The sequence below is a fragment of the Bos grunniens genome, chromosome 1 (assembly GCF_055505025.1).
Source record: "Bos grunniens cultivar Pamir isolate PY7600 chromosome 1, Bosgru_T2T1.0, whole genome shotgun sequence".
Lineage (NCBI taxonomy): Eukaryota > Metazoa > Chordata > Mammalia > Artiodactyla > Bovidae > Bos > Bos grunniens.
Genome location: NC_141165.1, coordinates 103,397,366 through 103,410,130, shown reverse-complemented (window position 1 = coordinate 103,410,130; position 12,765 = coordinate 103,397,366).

The window sequence follows — 12,765 nt, the reverse complement described above, 5'->3', positions numbered from 1 at the left end:
AACCAGGGAAGAGCTAATCTTAAAGTCCTAGTCCTAAGGCCATCTGCTGGCAGAATTCCCTCTTGCTCAGGAGAGGTCAGCCTGTTGTCAGGCCTTTAACTGATTGGATGAGTTACAGAGGGCAATCTGCTTTACTCAAAGTCAGCTAATTTAAGTGTTAATCTCATCCAAAAGCACCCTCACTGAAACACGCAGAATAGTTTGAAGACATATCTGAGCAGAGTGACCCAGTCAAGTTGACACATAAAATTAATCATTACAACCTATTTTAAGTGATTAAATTGTCTACACACACACACACACACTCAGCTGTGACTGGAGCAATATATGGTAGGGAAAAAAGAAAAAGACTTTGATTGATTTTATTCAGTATACTATCAGAAAGAATCTTGGTGGATTGTGAGGCACTAATAATGGGAAGTTATAAGTTAGCTACCATGTTGGTTTTGAAGTAGGTTAACATTAAGAAGGCCATGGCAACCCACTCCAGTACTCTTGCCTGGCGAATCCCATTGATGGAGGAGCCTGGTAGGCTGCAGTCCACGGGGACGCTAGGAGTCCGACACGACTGAGCGACTTCACTTTCACTTTCCACTTTCATGCTTTGGAGAAGGAAATGGCAACCCACTCCAGTGTTCTTGCCTGGAGAATCCCAGGGACGGGGGACCCTGGTGGGCTGCCGTCTCTAGGGTTGCACAGAGTCGGACACGATTGAAGCGACTTAGTAGCAGCAGCAGCAACATTAAGAAACAATTCTACAATTAGATTGCTATCTGATCAAACAAGCATGGAAAGAAGGTTTCTTATTTAAAGATAACTTTATGAAAATCATTGCAAATTAATATATCAGAAAATGAACAACAAAGAAAACCTAGGTCTACCTAAAATAACTCATCTAGAAATCTAGTGGTTAACTTCCACATAACTGAACAGGAAGTGAGTAGTCAGTTGTATAGACAGGTTTTAAGAAAACCCAGACACCACATATTTAGCATCCACATACAAAATTGGCTTAGAATACAACTATGAATTCAGTGTTTAAAGAAATTGCTTATATTGAGATACCAATTATCTGGTTGACTCCATTTAACTGATTATTTTCCCAATGGTATGTGAATTGACATAGTGATTTTTTTTTTTTTTTTTTTTTGGTGGGGGAAAGGGGATATTTTTTAAGTCTGTATCTAATTTATAAACCTTAAGTAAAAGTCTGCCTATTTAAAGACTGAAGATTTTATAAACGTTTTTAAGAGTCCAGAACAACCTAAAGCAATCTGGACAATATTAGGAAAAATAGAGAGGATCAGAGACTACCCTTCTGCTCCCTTACTTCCTGAGACTCTACACTCTTCCTGAGACCTCTGTGGCTGGGGTGTTCACATGTTCTATTGCAGCATAAAGAACTCACTTCCCTTAATAAAAGATGTTCCACAAAGTTAAAAAAAAGAAAGAAAAAAAAGAACATACATGCTGTGGTGACTCTGAATTCTTTTAACTAGAAAATTTTCATTTTAGGGCTTAAAGGGAACCATGTTGATTTACTCTCTTTGTCTAATTGATTAAAAAGGCCAGTATTTAAGTGGAAGTGATTGGTAATTATATTACCACTAAATTCAGACTCCATTGAGAGTTTGGTGCAAATTTGAGGCTCACCAACTTCACTTTCATTACATAAACATTATCTGCTAGGTTTTCAGCATTTTTTAAATAGAACCAGTTAACCAATATGCTCAAAATCAGATTGATCCTTTTGGTGGTCTCTTGGATACTCTGCCCTCTAGAATTCCTAAAATACTGTTTCATATGGTTTCCCATTAGATGTTCCAGTGCTAAACTAGTCCAAGGAAACAATTCTAAGTCTTCCTCAATGCAATTAAGAAGCATGGCTCTAATATTGTTATATATCAAAAAAACCTGCCATTGTTTTAAAACTTTTGGCTAATTAAGAGAGGAGAAAATAATTTTTTTACTGACATAGTCTTTCTTGTGTACTATACTGGACAGTTTATATACTTTATTGTATTAAATTAAGATAGCATTCTGATAAGGAAGGTCCTGCAGATCTTACCTTAAAGAAAAAATTTAAGGCTTAGATATATTCTGCTGATACAGCTAACTTAGAGGTAGCTCTAAAATGGTAGAATGTCTACACTTAAATACTGGCTTCACCATTGCTAGCTATGCCATCTTGTGCAAGTAACTTACTTCTCTGGGCCTCAGTTTTCTCTTCTGTAATGTGGGAATAACTGAACATACTTAATGTGAGGAATACTTAAAATGGTATGCATAAAGCTCTTAGAACTCTGCCTGGCATGTATACAAACACTCAATAAAAACTAGCTATTACCCTTAAGAAAAAAAGTGAGCTATTCTTACCTTGCCAAAGGTTACATAAAAGTTCATGCTCTTTTCACTTACCACAATTTTGCTCTAGAATTCTGTTGCCCAGAACTCAAAGTTCCCCATGGTCTGTCTGGCCTCTCTCCTATTTATTTCTACTCTCCTGAAATACTCTTGCTACTTTGCATCATTTATTGATTCATTTATTTACTTATCTAACAAACACTATGACCATCTCTCTCTGGCCTAGTCAAGGCAGAAATACAAAGAGGACTGAGACGTAGTCCCTTCTCCATAGAGCGTTACATTCAGGAAAAGTGATAAATATCCACTGTATTTATTCAAATGAATTGTGCTGTGCTCAGTCACTCAGTCATGGCTGACTCTGCGACCCCATGGACTGCAGTCTGCCAGGCTGTCTGTCCATGGAATTCTCCAGGCAAGAATACTAGAGTGGGTTGCCATTTCCTCCTCTAGGGGATCTTCCTGACCCAGAGATCAAACCCGAGTCTCCTGTGTCTCCTGCATTGGCAGGCAGATTCTTTACCACGGAGCCACCTGGGAAGCCTCATACAGAAGCCCCATGAGGCTAAGTCACTTCAGTCATGTCCGACTCTGTGCAACCCCATAGCCGGCAGCCCACCAGGCTTCCCCATCCCTGGGATTCTCCAGACAAGAACACTGGAGTGGGTTGCTATTTCCTTTTCCAATGCATGAAAGTGAAAGTGAAGTCGCTCAGTCATGTCTGACTCTTAGTGACCCCATGGACTGCAGCCTTCCAGGTTCCTCCGTCCATGGGATTTTCCAGGCAAGAGTACTGGAGTGGGGTGCCATTGCCTTCCCCTACAGAAGCCCCAACGTAAGCTCAAATGAAAAACCATATGTACATAAAGGACAGAGAGCTTACTCAGCCTAGGGGAATCAAGCAAATGTTCACTGAGGAGACAGCATTAGATTCAGGTTTTAAAGGATGCATAAAAATAGTATGTTTATGCCATCTCTATAAGAACAGCTTTTCTATGATACTGTATTTTATACTTACAGTATATACTTATACTATTATAGTATAAATTTATACTATTACGCTATTGTAGTATAAGCTTTTTAAGATCAAGATTTACAAGAGATTTATATTTGTAATTCCACCAATATCCAGGATGGTGATGTCCATGCAGTGAGAATTTGATGAGTAAATTGGTACTATCTAGGAAGATGCTTATCAAGGAGGTAAGTGGTATACACAAGATTTTCCTGCTACCCTTTACTATAGACAAAATGTTTGTAACTCCCCCAAAATACATATATTGCACTCTAATCTCCAGTGTAATGGGTTTGGAAGGAGGCACTTTGGGGTGATTAGGTCAGAGAGTGGAACTTTCATGAATGGGATTAGTGCCTTTATAAAAAAGACCCTAGAGGGCTCCTTTGCCCTTTCTGCCATGTGAGGACATAGCAAGAAGATATTCCTAGAGGACACATCTAGGAACCAGGAGGCAGGCCCTCACCAGACACCAAAGCTACTGGCATCTTGATTTTGAACTTCCCAGCCTCCAGAATTACGGGAAATAAATCTCTATTCTTTATGATATTCTGTTATAGCAGCACAAACGGATTAAGGCACATTCTTATATCAGTGGTCAGACAAACTAATAAGATGCAGTATAATTTATCCACATGCTGTCCAGTGAATCAATAAAAGAACTAAGAACTCAATAATATTTTTTTTTCATTTCTGGCCTTTATTTTCATCTACACAGCAGATCCAATCTCAAAAGACATCCATCCTCCTGTGCCAATTCATCACAATTTAAATAGACTAACTAATGGATGGGAGTACTATACATATAGAACAAATTAAAAATGAAGTTATTTATTTTCATGTGTTGATTTTACTTATTCCATTTATTTTCTTCAAATCGATCTAAAACATCTTAAGCAACAGAACCAGCAGAAAAAAAAATATATATATATATATATCACAGTATTATCTTCAATGATAGAGACAGCCTGAATGAATTTTATTTAAAGTAATTTAACATTGACTGGTTAAACATATACACTACCCATCTGAACCAAAGATACTGCCAGACTCCTTCAAATTAGAGACAAAAAATAAATGTCTGGAGATTACATCACAAATTGGAACTGTCTTAGATGGCAGTTCATATGTAAAAATAAAATAAATTGTATAAATTCAAAATATTTTATATCATCCATCACAGTGACAAAAGCAGCTGCATTTTCTCCTTCTGATCATAATGTTTTTTTAACAGACAATTTCAGGAAAGGTGTGTCTTCTTAGCTCTACCCTCTTTTACTCCATCAAAAGTACATTTTTAAAAGAAATTCCTTGATGATCTTTAATCCAGGCAATAACTACAGAGAAAAAAAATGACTTGTGGTATCACTGAAATTTTAAAAATCTTTAAGTTTACCATACACAGACTCTCTGACATTTTTCTTGAGAGGCCTAAAGTTTAAATCCCAGTTCTGCCCCTTTGTTGGAGGATGAGGAGGATGCAGTCTGGTATTGAAGAATGTGGGCTTCCCTGGTGGCTCAGATAGTAAAGAAACTTCCTGCAATGCAGGAGACCTGGGTTCAATCCCTGGGTCGGGAAGATCCCTTGGAGAAGGGAATGACTTCCCACTCCAATATTCTTGCGTAGAGAATTCCATGGACAGAGGAGCCTGGTGGGCTACAGTCCATGAGGTTGCAAAGGGTCAGACACAAGTGAGCGACTAACACACACACACACACACACACACACACACACACACTGAAGAATGCAGTTTCTGGAGCCAGAGGCCTAGGCCGTAGTTCCCTTCCTAGCATTTTCTCCTTGGTTGCATTACTTGGCTCCACTGTGGCTAAGTTTGCCATTGTGAAACAGCAATGATAAGTGCCCGGACTTCAGTGGGGTGGAGTGGGGCTTGCAGGAGATAAGCTTCTGGCACGTAATAGGCTCTACAAATACATGCTTGCAATATTCGAATGCACATATCTCCACTTCGGTTTCCAAAACAGGTTTAACTATAAGGAAAATTCTTCATCTTATAAGCACACAAGGGTACCTTTTTAAAGATAGAAATATACCTGATTATGATAACAGTGTTGAAGAAACATCCCCTAGGGGCCCCAGTCAACAATTTTGTTTTATCACCAGAATTTCTGCTTTTTAGTTCACATACCAGCACAAATCATTTTCCCTTAGTGTACCATAAAATGGTTACCCAAATGATGACTAGCAGGAAGAAATTAAACTTAGGGAGCTCCCAAGTGTGGATATTTCCAAAACAACAGAGATGAATCTTACTAATGCTCTGTTTTTCTGAAGAATCTCAAACACTGACCCCACAGTCATAAATTTGTGACTTGTTATGTTTGAGCCCACTCCAGGACTCCTGCCTGGAAAATTCCAAGGACAGATAAGCCTGGTGGGCTACAGTCCATGGGGTTGCAAAGAGTTGGACATGACTGAGCAACTTCACTTCATGTTTGAGCCACCACGATACTTTGTGCTGAGGGTCAAAGATGAATGGGAGCAGTCCCTGCTCTAAAGGATCTTGAGGGCCTCAAGTGTAGTGAGGGGGTTTCCTTGTGTGTCCATTATGCTAATGAAAGTACCACATTGGAAGTTACAGCGGCAAAAGGCATCTGTTGGCCTGCACCTGCCTTTAGCTCAGACCTCATCCTGGGCTCCCTCCTATGACATGTTCCAGTCACATTGGCTTTCACCATGACTTAAAACATGCCAAGTCTGCCCCATCCTCAGGGACTTACATTTCCCCCTACCTGAACTCTTCTTCCCAGGAGGTTCACAATGTTGATTTCTTCTTCCCACTTAGATCTCAGTTCAAGTGTTCCTCCTCAGTGAAAGCATCCCAGGCCAATGGGTGTTAAGTAGCTTACTGCATTATTTTACTCCTGCCATTGTCACAAATTACCATAAACAGAGAGGATTCAACAATATGAATTTATAACCTTACAGCTCAGCAGGTCAGAAGTCCAATACCCATCTCACAGGCATCAAATGTCAGCAGGGTTGTGTTTCTTTCACAATCACAGAGAATCTGTTGCCTTGTCTTTCCCAGATTCAGGAAATCCTTGGTTCATAGTCTCTTTCCTCCATCGTCAAAACCAGCAATGTTGCATCTTTTGCCCCTTTAGCTATCACCATTCATTCTCTTTCCCTCTTTCTCTTTCTCTCTCTCTTCCTGCCCCCCATCACTTCTCTCTCTTTCCTACCCCCCCCCCGTCCCCGCCATCACTTCTCTCTCTCCCTCTGTCTGACCAGAGCTAGGAAAGGTTCTCCTTTCGTAAGGACTTGTGATTAGATTCAACCCACCTGACTAACCCAGCATTGTCGTTGATGCTGTTCAGTTACTCAGTCATGTCTGACTCTTTGTGACCCCATGGACTGCAGCATGCCAGACTTCCCTGTCCTTCACCATCTCCTGGAGCTTGCTCAAACTCAAATCCATTGAGTCAGTGATGCCATCCAACCAACTCATTCCCTATCGTCCCCTTCTCCTCCTGCCTTCAATCTTTCCTAACATCAGAGTCTTTTCTAAGGAGTCAGTTCTTCGCATCAGGTGGCCAAAGTATTGGAGCTTCAGCATCAGTCCTTCCAATGAATACTCAGGACTGATTTCCTTTAGGATTGACTGGTTTGATCTTGCAGTCCAAGGGACTCTCAAGAGTCTTCTCCAACACCACAGTTCAGAAGCATCAATTCTTCAGCATTCAGCTTTCTTTATGTTCCAAATCTCACATGCATACATGACCACTGGAAAAACCACAGCTTTGACTAGATGAACCTTTGTTGGCAAAGTAATGTTTCTGCTTTTTATATGTCTAGGTTGGTCATACCTTTTCTTCCAAGGAGGAAGCATCTTTTAATTTCATGGCTGCAGTCACTATCTGCAGTGATTTTGGAGCCCAAGAAAATAAAGTCTGTCACTGTTTCCATTGTTTTCCCATCTATTTGCCATGAAGTGATGGGACCAGATGCCATAATCTTAGTTTTTTGAATGATGAGTTTTAAGCCAGCCAGTATAATCTCCCCATATCAAGGTTCTTAATCTTAACACACCTGCAACATCCCTTTTGCCGTGGAAGATAATATACTCACAGATCTCAAGGATTACCATGGGAACATCTTAGTGTCTCATAGTTCTGCTTACCACAGTACTACACTTTACTTTCTCTTAATCCCTTGCCTTTTTAAAATATTTTTTGTAGCACCATATGAAATCCTCTTAATTATTTATTTACTTAAATTTATTCATTTTTATATGTTTCTTTATCATATGAAAATCCTTCCACCCATTTCCCTGACACTATTCTGTAATACTGAGAAAAGAATTTGATCTACCTGATGACAGCACCAACCCCAACCCCAAAGCAGCATAACAGAGGCACTGAATGAATTATTTTTAAATGAATAAATTCAGCTTTGGTAATTGAGGTAAGTTTTAGAGAAAAATGCTTCCTAGATTAAGTCTTGAAGATATTGTAAGGAGATTAGGAGGTGAAAATCAGGGGTTGGACTTTCTGACCTGTGCAAGAGACAGCAGAGTTACTGCAGAGTCACTGCAGAAAGACAACAGTGCTCTTGGAGAACTGGCCAAGGATGAGAGAGGCTGGAAAAAAATGAGTCATCGACAAATCACCAGAAACTTTTCAGATTTCATCTTGCGTGTAATGAGAGCCATTGAAGGGTTTTATATGGAGGCTAACTTGATTAGCTCTGCATTCAGGAAGACACTGCCACTGGTGTCATTGTCAAAGGAGATTATTTGCAGGAGGGCCAAATGGGAGGCTGAGAAGTGAGTTTTGTCCTTTCTTCCAAGGTTTTAGCTGATTAATCTGATAAATGAAAGAATGCAAAAGTGTTAGTAGGAAATCTCTTTATTCCACCAAGTAAGGCATATTATAATAATTGACCATTGGAGATAATTTTCTTCTTTCCCTGAGCAACTGTGAAAGATTTCGAAAGCATACTGGACTGCCTTCTTAATGTTTTCTTGAAATCTTAAAGAAGATAGGTTATGTAAACGCTAACTGCTATAATAATTTTTTAAAAACCTTTAAAGATGCAGTTTTGTATGTTCCAGTCTATCAGCGTCATGTAAAGTTACACGTGGTGTGGTAGTCCAGCTGTCTTTTTCTCATTTGCTCCAAGTGTACAATGGTAGAAACAAAACAAAACACTGCTAAGTGATGATGGCTTACAACTAAGTGGTGAGAAACAGGAAAGAGCCAAGGATGACTCCCAAGTTTCAAATGTGGGTGACATGGGTAATGAAGCCTTCAGAAAAGGTTGATGACAGGAGGAAAATCTCATAGGTTCATGAGGTCAGGAGATGCCATGTGTGATTTTAAAAACATTTAATTTCATGGTCCATCCTCATTTCATTTTCCTTTATATTCAGATAATATTATGGACAAACACAGCTGTTATATTTGGGAAGTTATGGACTCATTTCTTAATTAAGATTTTTATGTGAAAAAGATAGTGCTACTCTGGAAAAAAAGCAAAACAGACATCAAATAAGTAAATAGTCAAAAAACCCATGGTATTTGCTAAATTGCAAAATGCTTCCCTCACCTCTCATTTTGTCTCTCATTTCTTCACTGATTGCTTTTGAATACAAGGCAATTTAAATATTAATAGTCATAGATTATATTACTTTCCACTTTAAAAAAATTTTTAAATAATAGTTTAATAGAAAATGCTTTTATGTAAATTCTTTATCTGACCCAAAATAATCATGACCTTCTTCCTTATTGTTGATGGTTAAGACTGTCTCTTTAGATTAATCATATTTGATGCATTTTAGGGGACCAAAATTGGAAAAAATGATTCAATTACTTTAACATATGCACAAAATAACTTACATAATTAAGGAAATTCTGTTTATATATGGAGGCCTACATGAATTACTGATGAGTCGAGAGAAGCAAAAAGAATTTCAAAACTGCCCATATCTAATGTGGCAATAATGCAGAGCAATGGAAAGTCATTCATTGCTGGTAATACAAAATGGTACAACCACTTTGAAGAAAGTTGGACAGTTTCTTACAAAGCTTACACGCAGTCTTAGCATAGGATCCAGTAATCACATTCCTAGGCATTTACCAATTAGGTTGAGAACTTAAATTCACACAAAAGCCTGCATATAAACATTTATAGCATCATTATTCATAATGGCCCCAAATAGGAAGCAACCAAGATAACCTTCAACAGGTGAATAAATAAACTGTGGTACATCCGTACAGTGCAATATTATTTAGCAATAAAAAGATATAAGCTGTCTAGCCATGAAAAGACATGGATAAACCTTACAGGGATACAACTAAGTTAAAGAAGCCAGTGTGAAAACAGTACATATTGTATGATTCAACTATACCATCTTTCAGAAAATGCAAAACTAGTGAGAATAAATAGATTGATGGTTGCCAAAGGATTGGCGTGATAAACAGGGAGGGATAAATGGGTAAAGTACAGGGGATTTTTAGAAGGTGAAACAATCCGGTACGTGAGAGTGATGGTAGATTCACGACACTGTCAAAACTCATAGAATACTCACTATAGATTAAACTTTAGTGTAAACCATGTACTTTAATTAATCAGATCAGATCAGATCGGTTGCTCAGTCATGTCCGATTCTTTGCGACCCCATGAATCCCAGCAACCCAGGCCTCCCTGTCCATCACCAACTCTCGGAGTTCACTGAGACTCACGTCCATTGAGTCAGTGATGCTATCCAGCCATCTCATCCTCTGTCGTCCCCTTCTCCTCCTGCCCCGAATCCTCCCCAGCATCAGAGTCTTTTCCAATGAGTCAACTCTACGCATCAGGTGGCCAAAGTACTGGAGTTTCAGCTTTAGTATCATTCCTTCCAAAGAAATCCCAGGGCTGATCTCCTTCAGAATGGACTGGTTGGATCTCCTTGCAGTCCAAGGGACTCTCAAGAGTCTTCTCCAACACCACAGTTCAAAAGCATCAATTCTTTGTGCTCAGCCTTCTTCACAGTCCAACTCTCACATCCATACATGACCACAGGAAAAACCATAGCCTTGACTAGACGAACCTTTGTTGGCAAAGTAATGTCTCTGCTTTTGAATATGCTATCTAGGTTGGTCATAACTTTCCTTCCAAGGAGTAAGCGTCTTTTAATTTCATGGCTGCAATCACCATCTGTAGTGATTTTGGAGCCCAGAAAAAATAAAGTCTGACACTGTTTCCACTGTTTCCCCATCTATTTCCCATGAAGTGGTGGGACCGGATGCCATGATCTTCATTTTCTGAATGTTGAGCTTTAAGCCAACTTTTTCCCTCTCCTCTTTCACTTTCATCAAGAGGCTTTTTAATTCCTCTTCACTTTCTGCCATAAGGGTGGTGTCATCTGCATATCTGAGGTTATTGATATTTCTCCCAGCAATCTTGATGCCAGCTTGTGTTTCTTCCAGTCCAGCGTTTCTCATGATGTACTCTGCATAGAAGTTAAATAAACACGGTGACAATATACAGCCTTGATGTACTCCTTTTCCTATTTGGAACCAGTCTGTTGTTCCATGTTCAGTTCTAACTGTTGCTTCCTGACCTGCATACAGATTTCTCAAGAGGCAGGTCAGGTGGTCTGGTATTCCCATCTCTTTCAGAATTTTCCACAGTTTATTGTGATCCACACAGTCAAAGGCTTTGGCATAGTCAATAAAGCAGAAACAGTTTTTCTGGAACTCTCTTGCTTTTTCCATGATCCAGTGGATGCTGGCAATTTGATCTCTGGTTCCTCTGCCTTTTCTAAAACCAGCTTGAACATCTGGAAGTTCACGGTTCATGTATTGCTGAAGCCTGGCTTGGAGAATTTTGAGCATTACTTTACTAGAGTGTGAGATGAGTGCAATCAATGAAAAAGTTCAGTTTTCATTCCAATCCCAAAGAAAGGCAATGCCAAAGAATGCTCAGACTACCGCACAATTGCACCATACTAATGCCAGTATGCGTAGGGGTGCAGTACATGGAAACTCTATATACTTCTCCTCAATTTTCTGTAAATCTAAAACTATACTAAAATAAAGCTTATTAATGAAGAAGAAAAAAGCACTATACTGACATCTTATAAACTATTTAAGTGCCAACAAGCACACCTACCTTCCAGAAGATTTTACTTGGAGGAAGAGTGATCATGCACCTGATTTGCCTGGGATAGTCCCAGTTTATGTCAGTTATTCAGTTATAATTATTAACTGAGCCTGTCTTTGTTCCCAAAAGTGCTTCATTTGGGATGATAAATTACATGATCACTGTACTTAGGAAAAAGGCAAGTAACATCTGTCTTTGAATGCAAAGAACTGGACCATGCCTTTTCCTTAGTGTCTCATTCAAGACTCACAATGTTCCTATGAGGATGACTTTGTCCTCTGCAATTTGCAGATGGAAAAATTGGAGCTTAGAAACTCACTTACTTAACCATACACATAGTCACTGGAAAATCCTGCAGTTAAACCTTCATCTCTAGGACTCCAAAGATTTTACTCTTTCTATTGCACTATCTGAATGTTGAAGAAAAGCCAGGTCATCTTTGGACTTCTTTCCAGACCGTGTAATTCTTTATGTATTTATTTTTTTTAATTAATTTTATTTTATTTTTAAACTTTACATAATTGTATTAGTTTTGCCAAATATCAAAATGAATCCGCCACAGGTATACATGTGTTCAGTATTCTTGCCTGGAGAATCCCAGGGACGGGGGAGCCTATTGGGCTGCCGTCTGTGGGGTAGCACAGCGTCGGACACGACTGAAGTGACTTAGCAGTTAGCAGTATAGTAGTTATACCTAAGAAGCTCATATGCATACTACTGAGCTAGTATAAAGTAGAGATTTTTAGAGTTTCATTTATAAAACTCTTTAGGAGTTTTTTCAATAAATGATGATGACGTTACATGTTATTTCTGTTTATTCCTGGGTATCTGACAATGACTCATAAGTACAATGCTAGGTTGCACCCAGATATACTGTCTGATCTGAGTAGAGAAAAGCTATGGGCCTGTGCCACCATATGTCTGCAGCAGGAATGAATTTTGGGGGAAGCAGAGAATCCTGTGGATTACGGCAGCTCACTCTTCTGACTGGCTGGAAAGAACAAACCAACCTTTCTTTTTTTTACTCTCAGTACATCTGGGCTCAGTTCAAAGACTGCAGTTTCTTGGTAGGTCTTCCAGACAGATTCTTCTCTGTCACTTCCATATTCTTCTCAGAGTATATCAGCCATCTTGGGCACTTGCTATCTTTCCAAAAAAGAAAGGCCTGCCTTGGGATATCATTTTCAGTTGTGATAGAATACACTGGAGTGGAAGCTGTTTCATAAAGGATCTCTTCAAAAGATGATTAAACTTTCCTACCTAGGTGAAACTT